This window comes from Tursiops truncatus, chromosome 21, assembly GCF_011762595.2.
Source record: "Tursiops truncatus isolate mTurTru1 chromosome 21, mTurTru1.mat.Y, whole genome shotgun sequence".
NCBI classification, from domain to species: Eukaryota; Metazoa; Chordata; class Mammalia; order Artiodactyla; family Delphinidae; genus Tursiops; species Tursiops truncatus.
Window position 1 is genome coordinate 15,463,439 of NC_047054.1, and position 14,533 is coordinate 15,477,971.

General features: G+C 38.4%; 1 long non-coding RNA gene across 1 annotated transcript in view; it reads left to right on the plus strand.

Annotated features, from left to right (window-relative positions):
* The first annotated feature begins 497 nt into the window (after positions 1-497).
* The window catches only part of LOC141277472 (uncharacterized), a 150,963-nt gene continuing 136,927 nt past the window's right edge, over positions 498-14,533 (plus strand). Inside the window, exons 1-2 of the long non-coding RNA XR_012328912.1 lie at positions 498-544; positions 4,791-4,853. This is a non-coding gene — a long non-coding RNA (uncharacterized lncRNA). The remainder of the gene's footprint in view (positions 545-4,790; positions 4,854-14,533) is intronic.

Below are 14,533 nucleotides of genomic sequence, written 5' to 3' on the forward strand. Positions count from 1 at the left end.
ATCTCTGTTCCTCTCTCTCCACAAGGTGGGAACTGCAGAGGAAGAGGATGCTTATCCAAGAATTTAATAGGATCTTATCCAAGAATTTAATAGGATCCTAACAACAGCAGTTTCAAAGACTGTAATACAGGTTCCTTTCAAAGACTGTAATACAGGTTTCTGCCTACGTTTTTGGGTAAATAGTTTTGTTTTTCTTTTAAAATTGTTTTACTAGCTTGGTGCCTGGGCTTTCTGTGAGTTTTTGTTCTGTGTTCCCCAATTTTCCCACTCAAAATTGCTTTCATCTTTCTTCTTTCCTTACACTCTTACTGCCACCCTTCCTCCCCCTCCCTCCCCCTCCCTCCCTTCCTTCCTTTTTTCATTCCTTCCTTCACTCCTCCCTCCCTTCCATTCTCTCTCTTCCTCCTTTCCTTCCTCTCTTTCTCTATTTTTTATTTCTTTTACTGTTACTCACGGTACACCTACTTCTTTCCAGGCACAAGAATTGTTGAATCATAGTCTCTGATCTCAGATTCACAGTTTTGTGGAGAGCCAGGGCAAGGAGGTAAGAACTGAGATTGACCTAATGAAACCATAAGATTTGGTTAGTATTGGTTACCATCAAAATTAATTTAGGATGCTTCTAGAATATGAATATGAAGACTAATAACAGCACAATTTTTTTCTTTTTCTTCTCTCAATATTAGAAAAATCCTGTTAGACACTTGTTTGAGAATGGAATTCATTAAAGACATGGAGTCCTCAGAGTTCTCAGGACATCTTTGGATTAAAAACAAACTATTTTTTTTAGTAGTATTTTCACTCTTGCTCTTCAAGTGGTGTCTGTAATTACTGTTATAGCTTGTAGCTGCCTATTCTATACTGAGCATTTCTTTTTAATATTGAAGTTACAGATTCCTGTCTCAAATAATAATTGAATAAAGAAACGCACACGGTTGATTCTATAAAAAATTTTTCAACAAATAAAACATATTGTTCAATTTAAGGAAGCGGTGTAGGGACTGAATTTTTAAGTATATTAAATGTCGCTTAGGGAAATTAATGCAGCATATGTTGCAAGAAGAAATTCTGCTTTGGCAACTTAGTCTTGGTTTAAATCCTGTATTTCCCATAGTGCTTCTCATGGCCCTGACCTTGGGGAGTCAGTCTTTGGTAACTAACCTCATCTCCAGGCGCCATTTCTATTTGCAAACCCTCAGAGGGATAACCCAGATCAGTGGGCTCTTTTGCTCGATGATGAGTGTGCCAATATGCCATCCTGGTGTTCTTTTTCAGTATTTTCACTTATGTATGAACTTTCCCTTTGACTGAAAATTCTTCAAGGGCACAGACAAACCACTTCAGTTCAGTTTATATCCCACGTGATAAGTTCTAAAGAGAACATGAACAGCAGTGCAAGGCATTCAATATTCAGACAACTGTCTGTCATTTAACTTGTGCTCTCCTTTGCTTATTTCTAGCTTCCCCCTTCCCCCCAAATCTCAGGAATTTGTTAACGTTTATTATTTAAGAGTTTAAGTCAAAATTTTACCAGCTTAGAGATTTAAAAAATACTGAATACCTAGCTAATTAAAACTTTGAAAATATTTCAAAAAATCATAAAAGACACTGCTCTACACTGAACAGGGCATGTTAAAATCACTGAGAAAATATAGAGCTAGGAAGAGTTTGCACTTTTGACCAATTCTCTATTTGCTGAAAACTGTTGTCAGACTTATTATCAAGCTTTAAAAAGTTGACAATAAGTGACATTTGATTTAAAAAGAAAAAACCTTGTAAGCAATCTTATTTTACTCAGAAAATAATAATTGTCCTGAAATTCAATTTCATGCTATAATTATACTTAGTATGCTTTATTTGAAATCATAGACACAATAAAAATAAAGATTCCACTTTTATTTCACACTCATTATTTCTTATTTTAAAAAATAAAAGAAAGGCTCCCCCCAAATATAATGAAGCTATTACGGAAGAAATGGGGTAATCAATTTCTAATATATAGCACCATGGCAATGAAATGAGCTATAATTTAAATAAAGTCATCTTCTGTTAGGTTGGCAAAATGCAAAGAAAGCATTTTACTAGCATCTCATTTCTCTCACAGAAAGAGGAGGCTCATGAAAGGACTATAAGGTTAATAACAATCTCATTTTGTTCTACCATTTATTCTCTCAAAACATAAAGCAATGTTTTGACAGTCTTCTTGCCCCTTGTAAACACAATTTCAAAGTAACTTTTAGAAATGAATTAATTTCACTAGACAAGAAAGTAGTATGAGTTGGTGAAAAATAAACGTTTCAAAACTTGGATTCCCTCGGTTTCGTTTGTACCACTGCATAGCATACGTCACTTCATTTTTGTCATCTCTGAATCTTCATTCATAATCTGAAGAAAAGATGTGTTGAGTATCAAATCAATAATATGTGTGACTAAAAATATGGTAATTACTGGAGTGAGATTGCCCAGGAGCTCATGTACGACTCAGTTTAGGGCCCCTGTTTAGTTTTTGGTAGAAATAAGAGATCATAGTATTTTTGTGAACATTCTGTGACTTCTCTACCATATTTCCTACATTAATTATTCCAAACCTCCACTTCTCATTAGCTTTCAATTGCATGTTTCTTTCATGTTCTTGAAAAATTACCTTAGCTTATTTATTAGGAGGCATAGAAGTTATTTTGTTAGGAGGTCACTAAATTACCCGCGTCTTAATCTCAGTGTATTTTTTTCTTTGACATCTATTTGATTTGTCTTCTTTCTTAAAAAAAAGAACTAAAAATCAGAGTGGGATAGTGAGAGGAGCAGACATTGTAGAGCCTGCTAAACTTGTGTAACTTTGAGTTAAGAATTTAACCATGGAAGCCTCGGTTTTCTCACCTTTAAAATGAGCATAATGACACTTACTTCACCAGATTGTTGTGAGATGACTTATATAAATATGTATAGTAAAATGTGTAGCCTATAGGCGGTACAAAATGCATAGTAGCTCTTATGAAAAGATAATGTTCAGTCCTTTTTATTTAAGTGCAAACCTCTCCATTTTTTTAAAAAAATAAATTTATTTATTTATTTTGGCTGCATTGGGTCTTTGTTGCGATGTGTGGGCTTCTCATTGTGGTGGCTTCTCTTTGTTGCGGAACACGGGCTCTAGGCACGTGGGCTTCAGTAGTTGTGGCACACAGGCTCAGTAGTTGTGGCACACGGGCTTCGTTGCTCCGCGGCATGTGGGATCTTCCCAGACCGGGCTCGAACCCACGTCGCCTGCATTGGCAGGCAGATTCTTAACCACTGCGTCACCAGGGAAGTCCCTCCATTTTTTCTTCTTTTTTTTTTCTTCTGCATCTTTAATCTTTCTCTTGCCCTGGTTTCTTCTTCTTGGTTTGCAGTTAAACACAGACCTCTTTCCATCCTCTCAAACAGCTTCCCCCTCATTTGATCTTTCTGATATACTCAAAAGCCATCATCTTGCTTTGCTGTCTTCCTTCCCCAGAATGTTAGCAGTCAATGCCTCCATTTCTTCCTTCCTATTCTCCTTTAATTCCTCACAATCTGTTTTCTTTTCCCCACAGAACACCTTAGAGACTGAATTTTCAAAGGTATCTAATAATCTCCAAACTAGATGACCTTTTCTCTGTCCTCTCTCCCTTTAATATCAGCAGAATTGACACAGGGAACACCTTGCTTATTGGAAACGATCATCTTTCTTGACAAATAAGTAACTCCCCTTGGAGCTTGTGGTTATTCCATACAACACACTATATATATATATATATATATATATATATATATATGTATTTCATTACAGTTGTAATTTCTGTCAAAAAAGTTTTTGGAGAGGAAGCGAATCTGTCTTTTACTGTAGAGTATGTACTGGACTGGTACTGTCATTTCTTAAATGATTTAACTTTTCCTATTAATGAAAATAGTGAGTCCATTTTGCTTAAAATATCACACAATATAGCAGTGTATAGATTTTTTTTTTTTTTTTTACTTTAGCCCTTCTTTTAGTCTTACCATATGGTCTCGATTCATTTGATAGAACACTCAGCTCAAAACATTTAAAACTCTGAACTTAGGTTAATAAGAAGGCTTCTTTTCCCCCCAGATCAGGCGTGCTAGGCTGACAAACTCTGAGTCAGCAGCACAGATACCCTCTTTTGCTCTACCACCACTTGTCAGCCCTTGTCTCACTTTCTAGACATTTTGTGCAGGAGCCAGACCCTCAGCCATCAGCTCCTGAGCTAAAATGAACACAGCAAGTTCCTCTTATCCCTTTTGAAGCCAGCCCATTCTCACTAAGCCTGAAGCCAGGAGGAGACAGAACTATACTCCAAAGGGAATGAGTGAGGAATGGCAACTCAGCAATGCCTCCTGCCAAAGAAATGCTGTTGCAGGTCTTCTCCCCCTTTACTACTCAGACCTCTTCTCATATCCTTGACCTGAATGAGGAGTTCAATGGTTGTGGAGATGGTTCTTAAAAACTTTCTTTGAAAATCTGCATATGTTGACATGAGATCTCACTTTGAAACTTCAGGATAATTGCATCTTGGTACCTAGCAAAGAGTTTACTTTTAAAAACCTATTATACACACTCATGTACCTATACTGTAGACATCTTTTAACGTTAGTACGTTCTTATCTTTTTCTACAAGAGGATATTGAAGCTCAGAGATTTTAGAGATCTTGCTCAAGTGTACACAACTAGAGTACACTGTGAAACAGGTGTTCGACCCTAAGTCACCTGATATCAAAGCCTGTGATTATACACTGTGTATGTGTTTTTTACCTAGATTTCTGTGGTATCTGCTGGCTTCTCAGAAAATACCCCGAGCTCCTGTGAAGTAAAGTTTCAGGTAAAGATATAAACATTTCCCAGTTTTTGTTTAGATGCTACCACATTTCTAGGATAAGACCATGGATGTTGATGATTTCACAGGAAATCTGTAAATACAGGTGGTTGCAAAGTCACTTCAACTGTATACATAAGAAGGGTAAATGGCTGTGGCTTCTGCCCACAAGAGGCTGTGAACCTTTAGATTACTCATTCATTCATTTATTCAGTTATTCAATAATATTAATTGAGCACTTGGTCACAGTAATTAGCAGGAAAGACCAAGCCTCTCTCTCATGGAGCTTATTGCTCTGCTGGGAGAGATGGATACATATAAGAGGATTTCAGGTTGTAACAAAGGTGGGGGATCTATAAATCAAGGTAAGGGGATGATATGTGGCTGTGATGCTGAAGAAAGGCCTCTGTGACAGTTTGAGCTCATACCTGAAGGAAGAGAAGGAGCCAGCCATGTGACAAGTCAAAGGAAGATTCTCAGTCAGGGGTACAGGCAGAGCAGTACCTGAGCCTGGGAGGCATATGGCTGATCCCAGCAATAGTTGGAAGGTGAGTTCAGGGCTCTGGGCTACAGATGGTCCACCGTGGACCCTTGGTCTTGAGCCACATGGGCAGGTCCTGCAATGGCTCCCGTTTTTGTTCTGTGTGGCCTCCAGTCCAAAGCACCTGAGGGTGTTGGCAGGTGTCCTTTACCTGTGCATCCCACCACTGGCATCTTGGTCATCTTGCCCACTCCAACCACTTTACTATAATGCCTTAAGTATATGTAGAATGCCCTTTCTTCTCCATTTTCTCATTTATAATCCTCACAACAGTTTTCAAGTCAGATCGATATTATCTTTATATCTTAAATTTAATCTTATGCTCAAAAGGACAGAGTGACAGACTCTCCTTGATTGGATTTGCTTATTATTTCAGAGGAAGTGCCTGTAAAGAGATTTTTATGTATTGTAGAGGGCAGAATTCTCACATTCCTGATTCCTGGTGTAAACACATCTTTTTCCAGTTAGTCAAACAATAATCTAGGTTGTGCTGTGAAAGGAGTTTGCGGATGCAATTAGAATTCCAAATCAGTTGATCTTAAGATAGGTAGATGATCTGGGTGAGCCTGACCTAATCACATGAACCTTTTAAAAGAAGAGAGTTTTCTCTGGCTGGTCATAGAGGGGAAGACAGAGAAACTTGCTCCAGCTGGTCTGGAAGAAAACAGTATTCATGTTGTGACCTGCCCAGAGAACCGATCATGAAGCAAGGAACGGCAGGCAGCCTCTAGGATTTAAGAGCAGCCAGCAGAAAAATGGGACTGCCATCCTAGAACTGGAAGGAAATAAATCCTATGATTCACAGTGAACTTGGAAGAGGAACCAAGTACACCTGGCCAAACCTTGATTTCAGCCAGGTGAGATCTGGAGCAGAAAATCTGGCCACACTGTGCCCAGACTTTGACCTATAAAAAATGTGAGGGAAAACATTTGTATTGTTTTAAACACCATTTGTGGTAATTTGTTAGACAGCAAGAGGAAACTAACACACATAGGCTATTCACAGATTTTAGGGGCTCAGATGGTGCAAAGGAAACTGTTGTGGTTTTGAAGAGGGGTTTCTGCACCAAGTCTCTGATTGAGGAATCTGTCAGATGGCCAAGTAGTTATTTGAAATCACAGATAAAAGTCAGTGATGTGATGATCAGTGAACAGCGCATGTAACCTTTCAAACTCATTCTTTATCTTCCTATACTTCCTTTGTTACCAATTCAAATAATATCACCGTATCTGTATTTGTTCCTCATGCTTTTTCCCACAACAAATGCCCTTACTATTAGGAATGCATTTATGATTAGGAACGCACCTCTGTGTTCTCACGTTCAAGTCTCTCCTTAAACATGAGCAAATTAACATTCATGGTCTTCACCAGAAGAACATTTACATTCACCATATAAAAGATAATATGGGTAGCACAAACACAGATTTCTTAATAACCTGCAGCATTATTTTTTTAAAGCAAGTAAAAATATTAAATAATTTTGAGTAGAGGAGAACAACTTTTACCAATTCCCCATATTTTTATTATGTATACATAGAGAACAGTATGAAATGTAGTTTGGCAAAGATAAAGTTTATTTGATCAGTGGAGGATGCCAGCCTCAGATGGAAAAACTATAGATTTCATGGAACAAATACATTTAGAGCATCCTCAGTGCTGACATGTGAAAGGTGTATCTTGTCAGTTTTTGTTTTTGAGGAACTACGGGCCACTTAACCAGTGTCTCCATAGAATGTTGAAAATATGCTGAGTATCATGTCAGGAAATAGTGCCTTTCTGAAGGTTTCCTAGTTGTTTTCAGTAGCAGGGGAGTATAAGAAAACAGTGGCTCCTGTTTTTGCCATCACAAATTGGTAAGCAGCTATGAAGATAAGAAGAACATGATCTGGGTGATGGTCAGCTGGGCCGTGTCCACATAAGGAAAAGGGAGCATGTCTTTGGTAGTCATCTAGCAAAGTCAACCAAGGAAGTGAGCCAAACTAGATAACAGGCTCAAAATAAATAAGTTCCAGAGTTATTTGTACAGCAAATTAGTCAATGCTTGATTGGAACAGATATGCTTATTATGAAATGCAGATTTAAAATCTCGATAATAAAATATCCGGAGGGTGTTTCTGTGATCATGCAGTACAGTGTTTATGCGGATGAATGTTGAAAACTTCCGGAGCCTGATCATGCACTTATAATTTCCCCCACTTCTTGAATGGGATTTATCCTGGAAGACAAAATGCTAAATTTAAAGCTTTATTTAAACCTAAACTTTAGTTCTATATATTTGAACCAGTTGTGACAGTACACTTGCACATTTTAGTGCTGTACTTTGCTGGAAAGTGCCTTGGGATGTGTTTGCATCAGAGGTGCTGTAGAAATTTATTTGTATTGTACTCAAAGTGAATGCAGTCTCTCCAGATTGCAAGCACAATCAAGAAGATGAATGAGTTTCTTGAACTCATTTAGTGCCTTGTCTATAATAGTCCCATTACCAAGCTACCATGTAACTTGGTAACTTTTCATCAGGGGTGGCCCCAGGACTGAATAAGCAAGAAGGAAATATAACCACTTACCTTGGCACTTCATGTTATACCTGATGCTCTTGGCAGGCTGTGACTGAAATTAGGTCCTGACCACATGGCCATCTTAACACATCTTTTCTAAAAACTTTCTGCTTTTAAAAAATCACATCTATATTATAGTTGAAAGACTTGTAGTTAGAAAAAGGCAAAACTGGACTTGAAAAATGTAGTTCCACTCTGACCTTTAGGATTGCCTCTGTATTTCCAAACCACTTAACTCTATTCTCTTTTCTACCGGGATGTTTTGTTCAGCGTTTAAACTGCCAAAAAAGGAAATAAAAAAGGAGTAATTTAATTTGGGTCAATAAAATCATTTCCCCAGAAATTTAAAAACTTTTCCTGTATAAAAATTGAAGCCCAGGGCTTCCCTGGCGGCACAGTGGTTGAGAGTCCGCCTGCCGATGCAGGGAACACGGGTTCGTGCCCCGGTCCGGGAAGATCCCACATGCCGCGGAGCGGCTGGGCCCGTGAGCCATGGCCACTGAGCCTGCGCGTCCGGAGCCTGTGCTCCGCAACGGGAAAGGCCACAACAGTGAGAGGCCTGCGTACCGCAAAAAAAAAAAAAAAAATTCAAGCCCAAAGATTCTCTTGCCATAAAGAAAGACCACATGGACTTTGCACTATGATTTGTGAGGGAGATATATTCATTCTGATCAAATGGATCAGACTGAACCAGCTTTTCCCTGAGTTCACACCGGCTACATTTCAATGGGAAAATGATCTTGACTCTAGCAGTCAAATTTGGGCCAAAGCAATGCCATTTGATCTTTTCAGATGTCATACTGGTGGAATAAACTTGATTTTTCCATGGTCCCTAGTCCACAGTGCATACATTGGGAGATAATCTTAATCTCGTATCCATGGATGAATTTTAGGGCATCTTTTACCTGCTTAAACCTACTTCAAATGGTTATATCTGTGTGCAGATGTGGATGTTTTCTGGGAATTGGGTACTTTGTTTTTATCAAATTCTCAAAGAGAACCATTGACCTTAAATGCGTAACCTTTTGGTAATTTTTTTAGGAATATAAACACAGGCATAATATACTGTTTTAATAAATGAGATAACAGTTCTAGCTTTTGTTTGTTCACCACCTCGCCCCCCGCAGTCCTTCTACCTCCACCTGTCTCACCCTCCCCTAGGTATAACTGCGCTTTTGGGTAATTCATGGTAACAACTTGCTGTGTATTATTCTTACTCTTCTCAACACTCATATTATCACATATAAAATTTGCATATTTGTATATATGAACGTATATGCATATATTTGTATTTATAGAGGGCTTTTGTTAAAATGTGTATTATGCACTATTTTTCAGATTCAGTAATTTGTAATGGAAATTCTTCTAAGTAAATGCATATAGAAACAGATTTTCTCTTGTTATTGGTTACATGGTATTCAAGGCAAAGGTGAGACCTCATTTACTTGATTATCCCCCTTACTGGTGCATGTTCACTTCTCCCCTCCCTCTTTTCTGTCAGTATAAACAGTGCTTCAAAAACATCCTTACATATGTATCTTTATCAACGGTTGCTGTCACTGTTATGGCAGAGATTCCTAGAAATAGCATGGCTAGGAGAAAGGGCATGTTTTACATTTTAATAGATGCTGCCAGACATGAAGATAACAGCACATTTCCACCAGCATCATATGAGAATTCTCTTTCACCGTTCTACAGTAGGTTTAATGCTCTTTTAAAAATTTTGTGTGACTGAGGTCTCTAAACTAATATTTCATTTTTAATTAAATTAGATTTGCATTTTCTCATTACTAGTGGGTTTAAACACCTTTTAAAATACTTACTGGCCATTTGGAATTGCCTTTTCAGGACTTTTCTATTCTTATCCTTTGCCATTTTTCTATTGGTTTCCTTGTCTTTTTCATACTAATTTTAGAGATTTTTATATAGTATAGCTCATTAGCCATTTAGTTGTCATCTGCAGAAAAAAGTACTGAAATTATTTTTCAAATATTTTGATTTTTTATGGAATCTTTTGCTATAATTTAATTTTTGAAAGTACAATTAAGTATGTCTATATTTACTGGAATTTCTAAGTTCAGAAGTCTTCCCCAACCTCTGTAGAGAGTTTTTATAGCAAATCCCGAGATAAAACTCTTTGCAACCTTTATAGCAAATACTTGGAGAGTGAAAGTTTGGAGAAGGATTCTTTCTACCTGTTTATCATTAGGGCATAATCTGTTTGTATTGATAGATGCACCATTTTTTTTCTTTTTTTTTAATCGAAGTATAGTTGATTTACAATGTTGTGTTAGTTTCTGGTGTACAGCAAGGTGATTCAGTTATACGTATATATACATGTTTTTTTCATATTCTTTTCCGTTATGGTTTATTACAGGATATTGAATATAGTTCCCTGTGCTATACAGTAGACCTTGTTGTTTATCTGTTTTATATATAATAGTTTGTATCTGCTAATCCCATTTCCTCATTTATCCCTGTAACCCCCTTTCCCCTTTGGTAATCATAAGTTTGTTTTTTACATCTGTGAGTCTGTTTGTTTCATAAATAAGTTCATTAGTGTCATATCTTAGAGTCCCCATATAAATGACATCATACAGTATTTGTCTTTCCCTTTCTGATTTACTTCACTTAGTATAATAATCTCTCTGTCCATCCATGTTGCTGCAAATGGCATTATTTCATTCTTTTTTATGGCTGAATAGTATTCCATTGTGTATACATACTACATCTTTATCCATTCATGTAGATGTGTCATTTAATAAAGAGTTTTAATGACTTGGACATGTTTTATCCCCAATTTTTACCACTGTCAAAATTTACTATAAAAAGTTTACTTAGGGCACTGTGGTATCTCTGTTAGGATCTTGTCTTGTACTGGCATTTTAAAACCCATGGAACATGATTATCCATCATCTCTCCTGCTCTTCCCCTGTGGTTAGGCCTCCATAGGTCTCAGTGTTTGCTTCTGTCCATATAATTTAGAAAGTATATATAGTACCTTAGGAATGTATATCTGTTGTGGTGTAGAAAGAAACATTTCTAGCCTCTCAAGTACAAGCTTTGCAGATTATCATCCATTCAGTGTATTGCTCAATATCTTAGTCATCCATTTAACAAATACATTTTAACATTACATTATTTATCATCAAAATTTTTGTTACTGTTGTAACTCTATGGATCCATGTAGCAACTTATATGTTAATAATTGAGATTTTTTGCTCCTAAGGAATGACAGTGTATCGATTCCATAGTGCAAAACTTTTTAAAAACAAAATTTGTTAAAATTTTCTTTAAATGTTGAACAGAAAAAAAAAAAAGAAAAAAGCCTCATCATTATCTCACCATTATCTTTATATAAGCACAGATATTAACAATCTCTTTTCTTTTATTTTCTGACTTAAAAAATAAAGATAAGGGAAAGAGGAAGTTGCTGAGGAAATAAAACCATCTCAGCAGTGTAGCCACAGGGTAACTAAGTAGGAATGCTAAGACTGATTATTTAAAGCCTTGTCTGAGAAGGTCTGGGAAGGGCATTAAGGTATTGATGCCCAGTTTCTTTGAAGACTTAATATCATAAACAGGCTGGCTGGTTTCAGACCCTAATAAAGAGGAAGCTTAGGAAGTTGTGTAATTAGAGGGCTCAGGCAGTGAAAATGTAATGCACTAATATTTAATGCCCACATTACAATAATTCCAAGACCAAGGGCAATTTGATTTTCTGGATGTCTCCCTGCCTGTGTGAAATATTCTGGAATGTCTCTTAGATGTGTGATGCACACTACATGCATCACAAATCCATCTCTTTGAAATCATCATCATGCATAGAGTCACAAGTGTTTCTCCCCGGCCCTGGATGCCTGTAGATGTTGCCCGCTTGTCCCCAAAGCTGCCTGTAGGAACAACATCATTGCCACTGTCACATCCCATGAGGAGACCAAGGACCATGTCAAGGCGTCCCCAGGGTCTCCACTGCCGTTCCTTGACTGCAGGGCTGTGATTGCATCCTTCCTGTGGTGGTAGGCAGACACACTCTATGCCCTGTTGGGGGCTGCACTGCTACCTGGGTGCACTGTCAGAATCTCAGAATGGCTCTGATCACATGCAGTGTCTTTTGTATGACCCTTAACTTCAGATTTCCTATGGGCATCAGCTCAAAATTATAAACTCTTCACTTGAACACTCAGTAGTTTTTAGGGACATAAGTAATCTCAATTCATGCTTAACATAGATTTCCCCTAATAATAACAACAACAACAGCAGCAACTTGCATAGATGCAACTCAGCCTATTACACAGATGATTTCTCCCCCTTTCTTGTGCTGAGCACTTTCTCCCCTTGAAGCCACAGATATCAGCTGCTTTGTATTTGCATAACTAAGTAACTCATTCAGGTGGTTTCCAGAACAAAAGAACAGTGTGTCTCAAGATTTCTTTTTTAATCTTTGGCAAACAGAGCATTATTCTGTTTTGATTTTTTTTTTCTTCTGACTCCAGTCAAGTTTCAAAGAAACTCAGAGTGCCTTGGACTCCTCTTTTCTCCACCTCAGAAACTCCCTCAGGAGGAAAGCTCTTTCAGGCTGTGACCTGACATGGCCCACGTGAAGATGGCTGGGGAGGGAGAATATCTCCCTTTAAATGAGTTACATGTAAAGCACTAAGAGCGGTGCCTAGTCGCAGGTAGTGCTCAGCCACCTTTAGCTCGTATTATTCCCTTGCTCTTCTGGCCCAGCATACTCTACCACACCCTTGCTATTCTACTCTCTTAACAGTTGTTAAGTAGAGAAATGGGATCCAGCTGGATCTAAGGCCTGGCTGTGGTGATGCAACAAAGCAGTCAGTTCTAGCATCCAAAGGTCACTATGGTCTTTGCCTTGTGCCAGAAACTGTTGGAAAGTGATGTCCAGTTAGTAGGGACTGTCTGCAGCTGCAGGCAGTCAGGCATGCAGTTTAGACTCCCGGGTCAGGCTATCTTTCCAGACCTTACGTTTATGGAACTAAGATACTGCGTTGGAAGATGGGTCAGGACTGCAGGTTTAGACAGCCACAAGACTCCTAGGAAGAGCACTGTGACGTAATTCAGCAATAACGGTAAAGGGCGGAGGTCAGTCCCTCGCACCAGATCATTCCTGGATGGAAAGACAACAGTGCAGAATTTAGAGTCCAACTGACTGGTTCCAAGGCCAACTCTGTCTCTTCCTTGATGTATGACCTTACATGAGGTGTCTAATCTCATTTTCTACCTCTGTAAAGGGATATTAACGGTCCTACTTCAGAGGGTTGTTATAAGGATTAAGTATGTTATTTATGTAATATATTTAGAACAGTGCTTGGAACATTGTAAGATATTAACACTTGTCAACTTGTTAACTATCACGGGGTCTTGAGAGGAGCTGAGACACATGGCAAGAGAGCTACCCAGCCCTGGCAATAGGGTTAAAAGGCCCTACACGGGAAAGGGAGCTCGAGGGCTTGTGGACCGTGGCATCGGTTCTGCAGCTGGGGAGGGTGAGTTCACAGTGGGGACCTAGTTAGTGGTGTATTTCTTGCTGTATTCATGTTTTCTTGAGGAAATTCCTTATGTATTAGCCAGAGTTCTCCAGAGGATGGAGATATATATATATATATATATATATATAGCTAGCTAGATAATAGATAGATTTATTATAGGAATTGGCTCATGCAGTTTTGGAAGCCAGCCAACAAGTACCATGATCTGCCAGCTATAAGCTGGAGAACGAAGAAAGCCTGTGGTGTAATTCAGTCCGAGCCTGAAGGCCTGAGAATTGAGAGGCCACTGATGTAAGTCCTAATTCAAAAGCCCAAGAACCAGGAGCGCCAAAGTCCAAGGGCAGGAGAAGGTGGATGATGTTTCAGCTGAAGTAGAGAGAGAGCCAGTTCACCTTCCTCCCACTCTGTTTGATTTGGGCACTCAGTGGATTAAATGACACCCATTCACACTGGGGATGGGGAACTGATCTATTCAGCTCACCAAATCAAATAACAGGCTCTTCCAGAAGCGCCCTTTGGACACACACCAAAATGGTTCACCACATGTCTGGTCATCCCTTGCCCCAGTCACATTGACACAGTGTTAATCATCATGTCTTTATTTCATGTCTTCACCAACATGAATCAAGGCCCTCTTGGAGGGATCATCTCTCTTTTTTTTTGCTGTTCTTTCTTTTTTTTAAAAAATTTTTATTTGAATATAGTTGATTTACAGTGTTGTGTTAGTTTCAGGGGTACAGCAAAGTGAATCAGTTAGACATATACATATATCCACTCTTTTTTTAAATTAATTTTTATTGGAATCCACTCTTTTTTTTTTTTTTTTAGTAGATTCTTTTCCTATATAGGTCATTACAGAGTATTTGGGTAGAGTTTCCTGTGCTATACGGCAGGTTCCTGTAAGTTCTCTATTTTATGTGTAGTATAGTATTGTGTGTATGTCAGTCCCAATCTCCCAATCTCCCAATTTATCCTTGGGGGCATAATCTCTGCTCCCTATCTGAAACTCCCACCAGCCCTGCTTCCTACCTGCTGCAGTTCATACTTCCTGTCTCTGCTTTACTTCTTGTTCTTCTTGG